Source organism: Falco punctatus (assembly GCF_963210335.1).
Source record: "Falco punctatus genome assembly, chromosome: 4".
Taxonomy (NCBI): Eukaryota; Metazoa; Chordata; class Aves; order Falconiformes; family Falconidae; genus Falco; species Falco punctatus.
Window position 1 is genome coordinate 8325076 of NC_137583.1, and position 13986 is coordinate 8339061.

Consider the following 13986-nt stretch of genomic DNA (forward strand, 5'->3'; position numbering starts at 1 on the left):
GGCGGGGCCGGGCGGGGCCGGGCTGAGGGAGCGCAGCGCCGCGCCGCGTCGCGCCGGGCCGGTGAGCGCGCACGCCCCCGCCCCGCCCGTTTCCGTTCGCCGCTGCTCGAGCTCGGGCCTGTGGAGCAGGAAGCGGCGGGAGCCAGACCCAGCGCAGGCCGCAGGTACCGGGGAGGGGGCTTTCCACCGCCCGGGGTAGGGGGTGGCTCGTCGGCTTCTCTCCTCCTTTCGCCGCGGCGCCGCCGCCGCCGCCGGGTGGGGCCCACCCGCCCCCGCCGGGAGCCCGCGCCGCGGCCTGCGGGCGGGGGCGGCCGGGCCCGGCCGAGCCTCTCGCCGCCGCGTCCGGACGGCATCGCGCGCACAAAAGGGGAGGGTGTGTGCGGCAGCCCGGCCGCCCCCCTGCGAGCCCCCGAGTTTCCGGGGCCGGTAACGGGCCCTTTTCCGGGCGGCGGCAGCGGGGGAGGGGCGGTGGGCTGGGGCGCGGCCCCGGGGGCTCCCCCGCTGGAGACGCCCGCGCCTCGCCCGGCCCTCGGCGCCTGGGCCGCGGCGGGGACCCTGCTCCCGCCAGCTCCGCCGTGGGCGGCGCGGAGGCGGCGCTTGCCGGACGTCCCCCTCCCCCAGTCCCCCCCCGCTGTGGGGTGTGACACGAGTGGGCACCGGGCGGTGGGGGTGACCCGGCTGACTGGCAGCTTGTTGTGGTGACGTCACCCGGGCGCGCGGGAGGCGCCGCCACGCCGGAGCGCGGAGCCGGGTCCGGGGGCCCCCCCGACCCCCCGCCGGCGGCAGCCTCTGCGGGGATACTTCCCCGGGTCTCGGCGGCGGTTAGACTTTCAGTTGGGGAAGAACCCGCCTTTCGGGGGGGTCGCTGCAAACTTTTAATTTTGGTTTTGGGTTTTTTTTTTTTTTGCCGTAGCTGAAGCCGGTGCCGCCTCAGCAGGCCCAGGGCTTGGACAAGTGTGTAGCCAGGAGCTCGGGTTTGGTTTAGAACAAACGGCTGGCGCGATGGGCTTCGTGTCGCCCAGCAGCCTTGCTTTAGACTGAAAACTACCCAGCTTCAAGTTATCCACTACCTAAACCTTCTTTGCTAGGAAACCCGTTTGTTCCTTCAGGGCTGAGGGGAACCTTGTGACTGCTTCAGTTGTGCTTGGGTCAAAAAAAACTCAACAAAACACGAAAATGTATTGTAGATGTTTACAGAGTTGAAGTTACTGCAGTGGCTCAGGACAAAATCTTGTCTCCAGTCAAATGGTGCCTTAACTACTTTGATATCCCTTTAAGTCTGTCTGTGAGGTGTCTGGAACTGGAGTTTGTTTGTTTTTAGTTGCTGCCTCATATCCAGCTTTTGTTTCTCTCCTGGTATGGTTCACCTGTTTGTTGCAGGGAACCCTTCATGAGCAGTGCATCCCACTCACTCGGGATATGGTGCGGGATTCAGAGAAAACTAAGACCTACCTAGGGAAAGTTAGGTTGGTTTGTTGCTTCCCTCCCTCCCTCCAGAGCTTAGACTAGGTAACAACGCCTGTCTGTGTTTTTAAAACAGTGCACTTCTAAAAGCCGACTTCTACAACCTTGTTGTTTTGTTTTTTTTTCATCTCAGAGATCTCAAAAATTAGTTTTTTACTTGTCCTAAATGTTGTTTGTGACTCAAAGTATTAGATTCTCCAATGACTTTATTTTGGTATTTCTTTTCAGTAAGGAAATACAAAGTCTCTCCCTCCCTGAAGAGATTGTTTGTGAAAATACTTTCTTTTGAAGGCTCTTCTAATGCATCTGTGTGCCTTCCTCTTGCCTTGATCTGGCCTTACCTAGATCTCCAGCCATGCAGCACTAGCATTTCAGTTTCAAATCTCCAGACTAATTCTGGCTCTGGTTTGGACCAAGGTTGTGTGTTTAAAAAAAGAAAAACTGCCATTAGCCTTATTTCATTTTAATTAGTTCACCGGAATGCTTAACAGCATATTCACCATAAATGCTTGACATAAATTAATTTTAATTGGTGATTTGTATCATTTAACACCAGTATACATGGGGGTTTTTTAAATGCATAAATTAAACATAAATGCACCTTCACACGAGTGGCAAAAGAAATTCAGTTACAGAGCTAATCTGAGCAACTCTTATGTTATCCCTCCTAGTTCACCAAAATCATGCTCTGGCGGAGTGCCATGGCAATTGAGCACCAGGGGCGGGGAGTTCTCTGAGCCAGGAATTGACAATAAAAACATCCTAAATGATCTTAACTGCCACCAGGATGTAGGACTAGTGTTGGCTATTCAGATAAGCAGATTCCAAATAAAAACTATTTGATATTTTGGAGAGGCTTGGAAATACTGTCTTTCCTCAATTTTTTTAATGGTAACTCTTTTTTTTCCTACATTTTCCAGCTCATCTTTTTCTTTCAATGTGTTTACACTGCCCCAAACCCTTCTGGCTCTTTACATGGTTTCTGTGGTCCGCTCTGCCCTAGAAATTTCTGAAGTCTGCACTCAGACACTTACCTTTTCCCTTTTATACTAAACTCTAATCTGGCTCACCTGTTACTTCCACATACATTTAAACTCTCATGTACTGCTCTGTTGTCTTAACAATTTGTATTCAAATGCAGTTTAACTAATGTGGAGGGAAAGTTTAATCAGTGAGTTTGAGGAAGTTAGCATGTTGACAGAAGGCTAGGTAGCGTGCCCTTTAAATCTTCAATTGATCTGTGATTTATCTGTCCTAGTAAACAAGTAATAAGGATGAAACCCTGTAACACAGAACAGTGCTGTACAAAATAAGTGCATCAAATGACAGTTTACCATCATTCCCAGGGACACAGCTATGCAAATGGACACACCTGAATGCACGATGAAAGTCCTCTGCTCCTTACCTATTGGTGTGATTCCTCTCCTGCAATGTTGGATGCCGTATAAATAGCTAGGTAGCTAAGTAGAAAAAGGTAGTTGTTTATTACTTTTGGGATCATCTCAAAAATTAGCACAAATATTCCAAAAGACTGCCTCTGGTATGCTGGTTAAGTTAATCTTGCTTTAAGCCATTTTACACCACTGTTGGGTGTCCAGGTGCCTTCTGGCCTTGATGTAGTCTCTGTTCTCACCTCATTCTGAACTGTGAATAAAAACTACCAAAAGCATAATTGGAGTCAATAGAGCAATTCTGATCTGTCCATCCTGTCTTCTGTCCGTTTCCTTTTGTTGTGTTTTCAATTGAGAAGGGCATTTGAAACAGTACAAGAACTAAGATATCCATAAACCACTGTTTAATTAAGACACTTCCTATCCACTGTTGTGTACACACAACTAACAGCCAGTCCTTCCTAAGTGAATCATCTAATTAAACTAATCAGAACGAGGTTCACTGTCTTTCTCTGACCAGCCTTCATGACCAAGGTCCCTAGTAGAAGGAACAGATGGACAGTCACTAGTATACAGAGTAAAATGGGGGCAGTACACCTACAATGAGTATGAGGTCTTTATTTTCTCAAGCTCTGACAGTTATGAGTTTCTTGTTTGCCTTTTTTAATTGTTGTTTTCAATCAGAAATGGGGCTGGAATTCAGTCTCTTTGCTCACTTAATTAGCAGTGCTTTGCAATAATAAATAATTCTGTCTCATCTGACCATGTACTGACTTATTGAACTGTCACATTTGGAGCAGATCCCTAGTATATACAAAGTGATTGCTCCTCTTCTTCACAGTTTTAAGAAAGGTTGTCTTTGCATGTGTCAGTGTTTTGAAAGAAGTAGCAGCTCTCCAAGTACCAGTTATCTCTGTTTGCATTCTTTGCTAAGATTTCATTTTTCTTGTATTTTACACCTGGAGGTTCTTTACTCTTCACCTTCTCTCTGCTCTGTTGAAATTATGTGAGATGAGAAGGCCGTCTTACAGTAGGATCTTGACTTGGTACTGACAAAGTGAATTGGCTCATTTTTTGAACCTCAGTCCAAAAGCTGTTTGGAAAGGCTGGGTTCCATGTAAACCACAGCAGAGCTAGGCTTCACCGCTTGAGATTGAAAATGTTGGGAAGATTTTAAATTATACTGTGGAATGTTGACAGATGAGAATGAGCATGCAGTTTGGGATAAAGAAAGTATTAGAAATAAGAATACAGCCTTTAGAAAGTTCAAGTCATGAAGTTGACCAGAAAAGTAAATAAGAATGTGAACTCTGGCAAGTCAAATGAAAAATATAAGGACCTGCCAGAAAGACTCTGAGCAGCATCATATTAATAGCAAAAAAAAATATTTTTTTTTTTAAAAGAAATCTTTTCCAAGTACATCAGAAGCGAGAAAGGTGCTAGAGTCTGGAAGGCCAATAGATGATGATGATGAAGTGAAAGAAATACTTGGTGATGAAGTCATCAGTAGAAAGTTAAATGACTTATGTGCATTCCTGTTTACTGTGGAGGAATCCAAAGAGGTTCCTCTGTCAGAAATTCTCTTTATGGGGAACAGGACTCATTGGAACGTCTATCTCTGCTTGAAGTGTTGGCAAAGAAGTTTTTTAGAGCAAAGTGATGTAGTTACAAAATGCCAAGACCAGATGGTGCTTGCCCAAGGGTTCCAAAGAAAACTTGGGCCTGAAATGATTGAATTATTAATTATGCTATGTAACTTCTCCTTAATACCTTGAAGCTAGAGAAATAGAAGATGACGTACATGGTAGCAGTTCTTAAAGATAGTTCAGCAGGATATCACAGAGTTCAATGCCTTTTAAAAAGTAAATTATAAAATAAAGTAACCAGATGGACTTAACAACTTACAGTGGAAGAAGGTTGAGGTGGCTTTTGCAGAGGAGACAGTGCTGCTTAAATTTACTGGAGTTTTTGAATGACTCAACAAGCACAGAGAAAGGAAGTTTGGGACAAGAGAAGAACAGGGAACCGTGTTACACCTGTGCTGTTCAGTATGCTCATAAATACCTGGTGAGAAAGGTGTTGAGTAGTAAGGGAAGAAAAGACAAGAGCTGACTAGGAAGAATTGCAGCTCATCCTTCTGACACTGAATGCCAGTAAAATGTCAAATGATATTGGTTCCAGATAATTACAGTGTTGGGGGGGAGAATCTTTGTTTATGCACCATTGGGGTGAAAATTAATTATTGCCACTTAGGAGAAAGAGCTTGTCATAATTCTGTGAAAATGCAAGTTTAATGTTCAACAGTGATCACATGAGTACATGTGAGGGGCTTTGGGGAATGGAATAAAGAAAACACAGGATAGCATCATGGTGCCCAGTTCTTAGCACACTGATCACTGTGGTTTTGCATGAAGGAAAGAGGACTTTGAGATACAGTGCAACTGGAAAAGCAAAGAAGAGGCTGAGAATGATCAGGGATAAGGATTCTGTACAAGGGATGCTTAAAAAATTTTGAACCTTTCAGCTTGGCAAAGGCATCACTGAGCACAGTCTGGTCTAGATCAAAACCTGTGGTGCCTCTCCCACAGCCTGTACTGAGACCACAAAGTGCTTTGAATTGCAATGATTTACGTGGCTTCGGAATCAAACAGATCAAATCGCAGAAGAAAATGCTGTCAAATAGATTGTTGAGCACAAAGATTAAAAAACCCAAGAATACCTCCAAGCTGGAAACTACTTGCAGAGGTATCAATGTGTTTGCTCCTTCTTTTACTCTTAGTCATCTGAGGTACCTGCGTTTGCAGGCAGGGTGCTGGGCTTGGTGGGTGTTTGATCTGAACCAGTGCAATCTCAACGGACATCTTGTGGTGGGAGAAGAGGAGGAACCCAGGTGAGAGTGTCAGTCATGGGTACAAAAAGATGGTTGTCTGGAAGGGTTAGTGTTAGTTTCTCTTGCCCACATGTGTTTCTGCTGCCAGCTATGGGACAGGGGTGGGTGCCTAAAGACAGAGCCACCTTGCCCAAGCAGAACCTGCCTTGTTCAGCGTGCAGGTGCCCCACATCCCATTTGACATGCTGGAGGTGTGAAGAGAGGATACCAAGAAAAAAACTGGCACAAACACAGAGTGTTCTACATATTGCATGTGAGCGGGATCCACAGATCTACTATAATTACCTCAATATTAAGCCCTAATCTCATTCTGTGCAAAGTAATCGTGAGACTTGATATTGCATAAGAGAAGTGCTCTCCTAAGTTGTCGTACCTACAGATAACACAGATCTAGTCAGTAGGGGCAAAGGAACAAGAATGTTGAGAGGGTGGAAGGACAGCAATGGCAGCCACTGATCCCGAGGACAAAATGCGCTGCTTTCTGCCCCCATAGTCCCAGCTTTGCCTTCAGCCTTTGAGACAGGCTTGTCCTGGTATAGAGTAAGGCAGGGCAGAAATGCTGGAATTTGTCTTCTTCCCTGAGTTCTGAAATGGTGTTGATTCACTAATTATATACAAATAGGGAGGTGAACAGCATAGGGGTGAACTTTGCAGGTAGTCGAGAACAAAGAAAACTTTTAGTAGACCAGGAGGACCTTGCTAGGTTTGGTGTTTGTCACCATGCATCCTGTTTTGCAATGTTAAGACAGAGTTGCTTATGCATATTGCTGTTTTAGTTTCTAACAATTTTGGCTTAAACGGGCTTAAAAAAGATGTTTCAGGAACCCTCTTTTGCGATATTTTTCCCCAGTCAAGTGTTGAAAGCAAATTAAATAACCTGACTTGGAAAGGAATGAAGGCATCTGTTTTGTTTGCACTTTAAAAACAATGCAAGAAAGCTCTACAGATTAAATAGGAGAAAAGTAGAAACTGAAAGTAGAAAATAAAAGAAGTGCAAAAGCATGAGAAGTAATGGGGAGAAAAAGGGAGCTCAAAGAGAAACATACGACTAAGAAATGATAGATCTAAAAAAGTTGAAATGTGGTAGAAACAGTAAAGCCTTGCTGTGTGCTCTGGTAGGAGGCCTGCGTGCCTTTGCTTTGAACCTGGCTCATCCCATGTGTCCTTGTCCTTGTTTTGAAGACTGAACGCTCAGGCTCCGGCTCTTCTCAGCACTGCTTAGGATCTTAGAGAAGTGTCTGTAGTAATTTTCTTCCTTGGCTGGGTCTCTTCCAGATTGTCCTTTTTTCAGTTTTGCCATAGTTGTTCTTCATATGGACACTGTTCTGTAATTTAATCATCCGTGTTGCTCTGCTCTGAGTCATTTCCAGTTCCTTTTGCCATGGGGAGGATCACAACTGCACACAGAGTCAAAAGATGCAGGTGTGCTTGTGTTCCTAAATCAGCTTAATGATTTCTGGTTTGTTCATTTTTTCTTAGTTCTTAATATTGGCGCTTGTAAATATATATATTTTTTTTAGCTCTTCAGGGTGTTGAGCTTGTATTTTAAAGGAATTAACTATATAACCCTGAAATATTGCTCCTGAGTAGCAGTGGTCAGCCCTCACTCCATCATTTCATATAGGAAGTTGAATCTGGTTTTTACCTTGTGTATCACTTCACATTTATCTATTTCAAGTTTTATTGCTTAGGCACAGCGTCTGTTAAGGTTCTGAAATTCATCACAGTAAGCTCTTGCCTTTGTAACCTGAGCATCTTGGAATCATCAGTAAACTTTGCTATATTTCCTCACTTTTTCAGGTCATTTAGGAGTGTCGAGCTGTGCAGGTTCCACGGGTGGTCTTCTGTGAGAGCTGAGCATATCTTTCTGTTTGGTTTCCTGTCTTTCCGAGTTATTTATCTGTGCACAGGGAACTTCCCTGTAATCAGGTATTTTTATTATCTCTTTAAATAACATTTTAAAAAAGGGTGAATGGTATCTCATACCTAATCTGGCCAGACTTGGTAATTGACACCTATGTTTTGACATATATCTCAGCTCTGAAGATCTCTGGCCTGAGAATAGAGGGGGTTTATATTTTTTTTCTTCCAGAAAGCTCTTTACATACTGCAGTAGTTTAAGGAGTTTTAAAGAATGCTAATACACAGTAATAATAAAGAGAAGTAGGACAACCTTAATGATTATAATCCCATCAGACTTAAGACATCAATCCCAGGTACAATAATGGACTAAGTAACAAAGCATTCAGGAAAGAATTAAGGCAATGTCACTCAACCTGGACTGGGGGAAACAGAAACAATTAGTGTTAATTGTTTCAGTTTGGTTCTTAAGTACAGGTGTTCATCTTAGCCTTCAGTTAGCACTTGACGGTAATTGCACATCATTTTCAGTGAGAGACTAAGCCAGTACAAAATCAATATGGTTCATAATAAATTTAGTAGAAAGAGGACAGCTTTAAAAGGCAAGTAGAGAATCAAGTGAATCTGTGCCTAGTGAGAACACGAAGGAGTTTGCTCTTGGGCTGGATGTCTTACCAATCACCTGGAAGAAACAAAATACCAGTATGAAGAAATTTGCAGAGGCCAAATAAATGAAAAAGTGACAAATAAAACCTCATCACTAATGCAGAAAATTTAACTAACTGCTGGAGCATGAAGTGCGGTAGGGGATTCTCTGTTATTGCCTATTTTAAAGTCAAGATAGTCTGCGCTTGAGTTAATGCAAGGAGTGAAACATGTACCCAGGAATGACCAAGCTGCAGCTTGTTTGCACTTGAAACACAGCTGAGGGTGTGGTTCTGTGATATGATGTGAATGGATGTAACAGCATGCCTGTGTCACAACAGGGGTGTCCCTATGGGCTCCAGCTCCTTGGGCCTGTGTTGCAGCAGCCCTGATGCATTCAGGGCTGTGATGGGTGACGGATGGGAGGGTACACGGTGTTGTGCTGCTGGGCTTCCAAGGGGCCTCCTGGCTGAAGCACTTCACTGGTGCCTCTACTGGTTTGTTACTCCTTATGCTTGGAGCAGCCAGCTGATAGATCAGCCAGTCACTATTGTCAAAGGTGTAAAGGTATTTAAAAAAACAAACAAACCAACCCACAACTGTATGCTAGGATGCTTCAGTCTGGAAAGTCTGTTATGTGAGCAGCAGAAAGAGGGTGAACGAGGTGAACTTTTCACTCTTTCCATTTCAGAGTTAGGAGGCAGTAAAAGAAACTAATATGGACAATCTTGAATTCGAAGGAAGTGGCTTTACACACAATGTGTAATTAAGCTGTGGGAACTCCCTCCAACAGGATGTTGTGAGTGCTGGAAGTTTACATGGGTTCAAAGGGAGTCTGGACAAGCTCATGGAAGAGAAATCTGTTTGAGGTTACCAAATTAATGGGAACCACATCTGACCCAAGAAAGCTGATTCTGAGTGCCAAGCGCTAGGATGGAGAGACCTAAGTCCCAAGCCAATGTACCCATTTTTATATATGTGTAGACCTGTAGTAAAGGGCAGTCTGTGAGTCTTGATGTAGGAAGTGTAAGTTTAGCAGGGACAAGTTGGTCCCCTAGTCAGTGTCTGTGCTGGAGCTGCTTGTGGGACAGTGCTGGGTGTAGAGGGTTGCGTGGGTGTTTTAACAAAAGATAGTTTGTGTGTTCCTGGGAGTGTTTGATCGTGCTGAGGCCTTGTTCGTGTAAAGAACAGGAGGGTGGGCTGTACAGGGAAGGAGAGCAGAGTAAAATGTTTTCCTCTGTCCTGTAGTTGTTAGAAATCAAGAAAATTTATCCGAATCCAAAGCAATTTTTGTCTCTGAGAGTCAGATGTATGTTGTCGTACAGGATTTATCCTGAAGAGGAAAGCAAGGGCAAAGTCTGTAATTTGATAGGATGAATCCAGCTTTGAGACTTCACATGATATCTCAGATTAGACGTACTATGTCCGCATGACACACAACACAGATCTAGTACTGACTGCCGATTCAGGTTTCCTCAAAAACTTTGCACTGGCAGGCTTTATGCTGGATGCGGTATCTCCTGCCCTATTGCAGCCATTGTAGAAGCAGCATAAGCAACGCACTGTGTGCTGAACTGAAATGCATTGTATGCTCATGCCTATTAAACAACAATTTTGTAATTTTGGATAACTTAGTGACTGTATAAAATTCATCAGTCATTAAGGGTTCACCAGGGCTGGCACTGAACCAATGTTGTTAAGACCTAATGCAGTTAAGCTGACCCTGCTCCCAGTTCTGGTGATGTGGTCTAAAGAGGCTTGAGCTGGTTATTTGTGGAGTTAGCTGAGACCTGATGAGGTTTGTTCGCTGGGGTTGTAACACGGCTGTACTGCTCCCAGTTTAAAGCTGGCTCTGGAAATGTATATCTATGTTTGCAAAGCATTTTTCCCAAACTAGTAAAACTTGCCAGACTTGAGCATGGTTAACACACAGCCTGAATAAACTCCTAGCAGAAAGCTGAACGCTCAGCTCACCATGTCCAAGGACCTTCCTGAAGGACTCATGACCGGTATCTTAATCCCATAGGATACTACACTGACCTTCTGGGTCGGTGTTTCAATTGTACTTCAGTCTTATAACAGAAAATTCCTGTTTCTCTGGATTGCATTTAATGTGCAACATCAGTAGCCTGCCCTGTGCTTTGCCAGCTTTGGGACTTTTTTTTAAGTGTTAAATTTCATCTGTAACCCTCAAAAAAAACCCTCAGCAGATATCTTTTTCTTACCAACTGCTCCCACATAGCACCATAGTTAGAAATAGGTCTATTCTGCAGTACTGTCAAGCTGCTTTATGTGTTGGATGCTGTAAGGAATATAAATATAGTTGTTTCCCAAAGGCCTTGTTAGCACCGCTTTAAATAACGTGGCTTATCAGTTTATGAATCCAAGTGTCCACAGGCAAATTTGCACAGAATTAAGTACATTTCAATTATTGAAATAAGCTGTGTTGACTATTTCCTTTATAGCAGTGACTGCATTAGTTTTTGGTTTTTTAGTGTTTGTATTGCAGTGGCTTGTAATGGAACTGTATTTCTACCACAGTAATACTTGATTTCAAGTTGTACATGGTACCAAACAAGCATGATCATGCTGAGCATGGAGTTTGGCTTTACTTTCAGTGCAGCTGTCCATATGAGTTCTATTCTGAGACAATAAATAAATGGTCACTTGTAGCTGGTTTTGGTGTATGTAGTTCTTCCAGAATCTTTTAGGAATCCTGTAGCAGAAGCATGTGATTGAATCACCTTTTTTTCTCTTTTTTTCTTTTTTTTTTTTTCTTCCCCTTACTCTTATTGCAGTCCCAAGGCTGTTTGCTACCCATTTTGCAACTTCTGTAAGAGGTGAATTGGGGTCATGGTGTCCCTTACTTCATAACTATTTCTGTTTAAGTGCATGGCCATCCTGTATGGATTATGTGGAAAAAAATAGCATGATAGCACACATAGGCTTATGTATGCTCAAAGGAGCTGATTTAAGGTAGCATGAATAGCATTTCAACAGCAAACTGCAATGTTTCTGACATTTGTTTATACATACTTTCACTAATGAAAGGCGTAGTGGAGAAAAAAAATCAGAAAATATACAGTTGCTGACATTTTCCATTGGGACTTCAGCAGGGGAGAAGGTTGAGCTGCTTGGCTTCTGCTGGCAGTCAAACAGCTGAGGGATGTGGGAATCCTAGATTCTGCTCTAGAGGGCGGATTTGAGTGCTTACATCCTTCTGCCATCCTCCTCCTGGCCTGTTTGCCTGCCCCCCCTATTCCTTTGCTCATGGTCTTTGGACCATTTCCCCTACCCAGATGCTCTGTATTCAGTCACAGTTTCTTCACTGTCTGTACACAGCTGTCCTGAAGGCAGACCTGTTTGCTTTTGGGCTGCTTTCTGCTCCAGACTGCTTTGGTAGTTCTCAGTTTTGATGCCAGACCTTGCTAAACAGCCAGATGAGAACTGTGGGGAAAGCCCATCCATGTTCTCTTCATCACTGGAGTCTTTGGGGAAACACATTCCTCCTCCCCCTCAAACTTGGAACAGCAGTGAGTATATTTGAAGAGTAAATCCCGGTCTCGGTGCAGAGGCAGTTCTACCCTGCGGTAGGTAGAGGGCAGGGCTTGACTGGTTGGGGTGGGGGGACACTTGAGTAGGGTTTAGTCTTCTGGTCCCTCAGGCTTGCTCTCGTTCCTCCTGCTGGCCCGGGACAGGGCTGACTGAATGACAGGGGAAATGGAGCAAGTGAGAAGAGTGCCAGGCTGTAATTTCCTCAATAGCAAACTGTTTCAGTGCTGAGTGTGGAGGAGTCGGCAGCAAAGCAGTCTTTACACGATTTCAAAACCTTTACTTTCCAACATTTTGGTTTCAAGGACTTCAGCAAGTTTAGGTGGGAAAGAATTTAGAGGATCTTTCCCCCTCAGCATCAGAAACATCACTAATGGTCCTGCTGAACTGCTTCTGCTGAGTTCTTGCTAATGTATGCAGTAATACAGATCTCTTTTAACAAAACTGAGGGATCTGCCCATATGGTGTAGCAGGCAATATAAAGTTGATAGCAGTTGATTGGTCATTGAAATTAAATCTAGTCAGGATACCTATGTGATGATAAAGGGCTGTTTCTTCCACCTTATTACTTTCTCCAGGATGAAATCCAGAGCGAGACAGGCAAACCTGGCACGTTTGTTACCAGGTTATCCAACTTCAGAATGTCAACAGTGTTTCCACAGCCCTCACTCATGCTGTGTGGCCTTGGGATTTGCAGGAGAGGAGGCGCTGGAAATGTTGTTCCTTGAAAAAATAAATAGCGTGCTGAAGAGAAGGGGCAAATTCCACTGCAGTAAACAATAATACTTGGGGGGAGTACATTTAAAACATGGGAAAAAATATTTTCCCCATTTCTCATTCTTCTGGAGTATTTGCTAGTTTCTCTTAACAAGCAGGGCTTTATGCTGCATGAGTCTCTGAGCGTCACTGCACTTAGAAATAGCAGCCTCATGTAACAAGGCTATTGGTGTGGTAACGCAGCAAACAGGAGCTCCTTGTGTTGTAACCTCCTGTGATGTTAGTGGGATTGAGTAAACGATGTCTAAAGCTCTTGTAATACCTGTGAAAGGCCTGGGGTGAGGAAATGTCATAATTGAATCTCTTCCATTCAGATGAGTCATTTGAGTCATATTGTGAGAGTTTCCACTTTGAATCCAGCAGACTAGCTAGAATTTACAGGTTTTAAGAATCCTATAAATGCAAAGGTGGGAGGAGTGGGTCATTTAAGAGTGGGAAAAATTGCAGATCTGCTGCAGAAGACAGCAAAGATTCCCCTAGATCACTGCAGCCATTCTGCTACACTAATTGGGATAGACTATTTATTGCTCAATGTTCTATGTGCATCAGCAGTGATGCTGTTCCAGCAGCTTTCTGAATTTATTGGTCTCTTTTGCTCTATGCATTGCATAAAGGGATGAATGTGTAGTACTTGTGTTCAGTTACAGTGGCTTAGTAGTAGCTTAGATTTGGTCTGTCTGTAATACCCTCTTAGGTAGTTCATATACTTTTTTTACCTTTAAGTGTAGACACATACTCACTGGTGACAGGCTGTGCTACAGCAAATACTAACTTGCATGTAACGTAAGTACTGTACATCTTAAGTTAAACTTTTTAGGCTAGCGTAGTGCTTTTTGATTCCCACATACTGCTGGTCCAAATTTTATCTGTTTCCAGGATTCAGAATACTTAAGAAAAGCAGAGCATGTCAAAATGCAGGAGAAAGACCCAACTGTTGCAAATGCTATTAGCGTTGTCCTTGTGATATGCACCACTAAGATGTAGCACCTTTCTAAGCAACCAATTTTTTCCTCCATTGTACTACAGAGATGTTGCTTTTCTGAGTATTTGCCAGAACTGACAATCCCTTAAGGCTACACACTGGGTAGGAATGTATTTCTTTTATCTAGAAATGATTAGCTGAAAGATACTGATCTGTACATTGAATCCTCTAAACTAGGAAATTATTATTGTAAGTATACTAATGGATAGATCAGGAGATGCTGTTACTGTGTCCAGATAACTGCTAAAATTTGGAGACCAAATATGGGGGTTTGAGATATTGTAGCACCATTAGAGTGATTTCCATACACATGGATACCTTCAGCCCTACAGACAAGATGAATCTGTCATAAGAAGAAAGCTGGGTGCAGGCTCAGCAGCAGTGTTCCCTCCTTAAAAATCCACAGGTTGAACAAAATGAAGTCT

General features: G+C 43.6%; 1 protein-coding gene across 2 annotated transcripts in view; it reads left to right on the forward strand.

Moving 5' to 3' along the window:
- RHOA (ras homolog family member A) overlaps positions 1-13986 on the forward strand; it is a 26695-nt gene continuing 12709 nt past the window's right edge. Inside the window, exons 1-2 of one of the 2 annotated variants that reach the window (XM_080385455.1) lie at positions 10-164; positions 7546-7674. The gene's annotated coding sequence lies outside the window, so the exon portion shown is untranslated. Of the gene's footprint in view, positions 165-7545; positions 7675-13986 lie in introns of both variants that reach the window. The other variant, XM_080385454.1, reaches the window with a different exon arrangement.